The 4,114-nt window shown below is 39.9% G+C and overlaps 1 long non-coding RNA gene across 3 annotated transcripts; it reads left to right on the top strand.

Moving 5' to 3' along the window:
- LOC146288449 (uncharacterized) lies at positions 1-4,114 on the top strand. Of its 3 annotated transcripts, none has more exons than XR_014755135.1 (3): positions 1-164; positions 1,529-2,068; positions 2,350-4,114. It is a non-coding gene; the product is annotated as an uncharacterized LOC146288449 (long non-coding RNA). The 3 variants fall into 3 exon arrangements; XR_014755134.1 differs by having other exon boundaries at positions 1,451-2,068; XR_014755133.1 differs by having other exon boundaries at positions 1-2,068.

Raw genomic sequence — 4,114 nt, 5'->3', positions numbered from 1 at the left:
GTGTGTGTGTGTGTGTGTGTGTGTGTGATTTCGAATTCTGGTGGAGGCAAATCTCAGAAAATTACGACCACAAACGTTCTCAACGATTGTGCCCTGACTTTTTCAGAATGTACTCGACTTTTATCTTCAGATGACCAGGATTCCATACAGATTGTTCTAACCAGGTAAGCTATCAATTAGCAACGTTAAGCCAAGTTACTTGTTTTGGATAGCTGTTTGGCTAGTCTTGTCCTCCTGGGGCCTATTCCATAAAGGCCGCTCAAAAAAGCTAGACTTAAAGTCCTAAACCAGACTTGAGTAAGTTTAATTAGTCAAGCAGGGCTTAAGCGGTTCCATAAAGGCCAATTTCAGCTCACGCTGACCTACTAATTCAAGTCAGATTTACGTAGTCAAGCTAATTGTGCGTGCAACCTATTTTTTTCTAACAGCCCGAGAGGTAAAACATGGATCATACAATCCACCATGGCAAAAGCAATGCACACGGCCACATGACTTCTTCCAGAAAGAAGGTCCCCTTTAAATCGTGTACAATGACAGCTCCCTCATTCACCGCTTCAATCAATGTAAAATGACACGCCATGATTGACGTCGTGAACGTAGACCTTGTTGATTAAAAAATACCCTCTAAACTAATCTAAATTGACTTTTTTTGACATCGTTTAAAATAAATAGCCTACTATTAATTCAAACATTATCCAGTAGCCAAGTGCTAACTTTTTAACATGGGTTTTGTATCGGGGAAACTGGGGGCGGATTTAGGTTCGTTCTGCAATTGTAGGCTACTGTTAACAATTATATTGCTATGATAATTATACACAGATAATTTAGATTGAGATGTAGGCCTATGCCTGATGCCTAAACATTTGAAATCACGAACTAACATCCATACATTTAACGGCTATGGTGCGTAGCCTATCAAAGCATTGTTCATCATTGCTTAATGCATTAGGCTAAATGTTGTAGCCTATGTAGGCTATTTACGTTGATTTTCTATCAATGTTGAACTGATGAGAATAAGAAAATGAGAATATACGTGGTAAATCATCGTCTTCCCGTTGGGTCAGTGTTACAGGGACGTCTGGTTAAGCACCAAGTCAAGCTAAGCCTGACAGTTAATCTGACCCTGACTAGACTAGTTTCGTATCCTAAATTGCCATAGTAACCGAGTTCGAACTACGTTGAGCTAGCTTTATGGAACCGAATGAACAAGAAATGAGTCAGACTAACTGACATAAGTCTGGCTTATTCGGTAAACTGGCTTTATGGAACAGGCCTCTGGAGTGGTAGATGACATGCTTTTGCTCATTAGCGAGTTAGTTCGGGAAGCCATTGATCAACAACAACAACCACCTGGTAATGTACTCGTCAGATTAAACATAATCTGAAGAAGCAAGAACTCTTTTGAACTGTAGTTGCTTCTGCTTTCACCGTATCTCGAATGGGAGGAAAGACTGGAGGAAGGCCGGTTTACCAAATCGCCCAAGAGCAGTTGCAGATGTTGTTGTCCTTTAACTTCTCTGCTAAACAGATTGCAGAGATCGTGGGTGTCTCAACAAGAACAGTGAACCGACGGTTAAGGTATGTGTCAATTGAAGGACTAGTTCAGGAGAGATCTGAATAATGTGACCCCTTTCTCACTGAGCCCTACACAATTCCTTTGTTTATTTACAAAGCACATGAAACACTGCAGAATTACACTTTCTATACATTTCATGAAGAATTTTATATACTTTGATAGAACTCTTTCATATCCCATATCTTTGGAGAAAAAAACTGTCATGCGCTTGTACCACATAGCTACCTTGTCACTGTTCCTTAAACACATTGTTTTATTGTGAGTTACTACTAGGGATGAATGTAAAAAATGTATCTAAGTCCTGATAAGTATACATTGTCTTCCATAGACAGTACAATTTGATCTGTTAGAGGTCGCTACACAGACCAGATGATGCATTTGATCTGAAGGTGCTGCTATTCGGAGTATGTCCCACAGGCTTCAGAGGAGAACACATCGAGTGGCAGGGTTAAATTTGCTGTGGCATCTTGATCGCAACCACAAGCTCTTAAAGTAAGTGGCTTATTTTACTGTGATTCGTTAATTTGCCCTAACTGTGTACCTAGCCAATGACAAGCTGATTATTTTATGAGTTTTGAATTTAAAATAAGATTTTCAGCTTCACATGAATGGAATAGAGGTTGGACTTTTCTTCTAGTTAAACGCCCAACATGTTGCACAGAAATGTATACAAATCATATTAGCTGCATTTAAGCAATTCATATTTTTTTTGTTATTTATAAAATAAGATGTGCAAGTGAAATCTTTTCTTTTCCCTTCCTTCATCTCTTAAGTGGAGGATTGTAATCCATGGAGGAATCGATGGGTTCAGCCGACTGGTGGTTTTCCTGAAGGCTTCTAACAACAGAAGTGACATTGTAATGGACCTGTTTTCGGAAGCAGTCGCCCAGTTTGGTCTCCCATCAAGAGTTGACTTTGTGGTGTTCTGTGTACCTGACAATAAGACTTGAAATGGATGTCTACCACTCCTTGTTTACATATCTATATAGAAAATGAAGGAATCATTATTGCCAACAACGAGAGGCATCTTTGGGCTCTTCACTTCGTTTACCTGCCTCGTTTAAAACGTGACCTGAGGACTGCCAGATACATGTCACCATATCAAATTTTTGTGCAAGGTTGTCTGACACAAGAGTTGCAACATCACACTGGTATCCAACGTATATTTGGAGCAGCCAGTTCCAGGGGGTGGCTGACCAGGGGGCGGCTGCACTTGCCTTTGACTGGCTACAAAGAGTTGTGGTTCCCCTAAACCAATTTCAACCAAGTGACGAACAGTTGGAACACCTCAGGCAACACACAAATTGTTTGGGTGGAAATAGAGACAGTTTGGGAACTGATCTGGGGCCTATTCCATAAAGGCCGCTCAAAAAAGCTAGACTTAAAGTCCTAAACCAGACTTGAATAAGTTGAATTAGTCAAGCGGGGCTAAAGCGGTTCCATAAAGGCCAATTTCAGCTCACGCAGTCCTACTAATTCAAGTCAGATTTAAGTAGTCAAGCTAATTGCGCGTGCACCCTATTCTTAAGCAGCCCGAGAGGTAAAACATGGATCATATAATCCACCACGGCAAAAGCAATGCACACGGCCATGTGACTTCTTCCAGAAAGAACGTTCACTTTAAATCCTATACTATGACAGCTCCCTAATCCACCGCTTCAATCAAAATAAAATGGCATGTCATGATTGACGTCGTGAACGACAGGCTACGTAGGTCGAGGACCTTTTTAGACCTTTACTTTGTTGATTAAAAGAAACCCTCAACTCATTTAAATTGGCTTTTTTGACATTGTTTAAAATAAAAAGCCTACTATTAATCAATAAATCCAGAAGCCTAACTTTTTTACATGGTTTTTGTGTCGGGGAAATTGAGGGCGGATTTAGGTTCGTTTTGCAATTGTAGGCTACTGTTAACAATTATATTGCTATGATAATTATACTCTGATAATTTAGATTGAGATATAGGCCTATGCCTGATGCCTAAACATTTGAAATCACAAACTAACATCCATACATTGACGGCTATGGTGTGTAGCCTATCAAAGCATTTTTCATCATTGTTTAATGCATTAGGCTAAATGTTGTAGGCTATTTAAGTTGATTTTCTATCCATGTTAAACAGATTGAATGGATGAGAATAAGAAAAGGAGAATATACGTGGTAAATTATCGTTTTCCCGTTGGGTCAGTGTTACAGAAACGTCTGGTGATCACCAAGTCACGCAAAGCCTGACAGTTATAGTCTGACCCTGACAAGACTAGTTTCGCAGCCTAAGTTGCCATAGTAACCAAATTCGAACTACGTTGAGCTAGCTTTGTGGAACCGAATGAACTAGAAATGAGTCCGACTAACTGACATAAATCCGTCTTATTTGGTAAACTCGCTTTATGGAACAGGCCTCAGGTCCTCAATGTCCTGCCTTAAATACAGTTCACACACACATAATTTAACTGTTGTAATCACATTGTCAATAGGCCTTGGAATGAGTAAGCAGCCTCCATCATGTCAATGTAATAAAGATGAGCAGACCAAATACAA

The sequence above is a fragment of the Hypomesus nipponensis genome, chromosome 5 (assembly GCF_054491055.1).
Source record: "Hypomesus nipponensis isolate SF chromosome 5, ASM5449105v1, whole genome shotgun sequence".
In the NCBI taxonomy this organism is placed as follows: domain Eukaryota; kingdom Metazoa; phylum Chordata; class Actinopteri; order Osmeriformes; family Osmeridae; genus Hypomesus; species Hypomesus nipponensis.
Note: the sequence above shows the minus strand (reverse complement) of the source record. Positions and strands in the feature narration are given on the sequence as shown.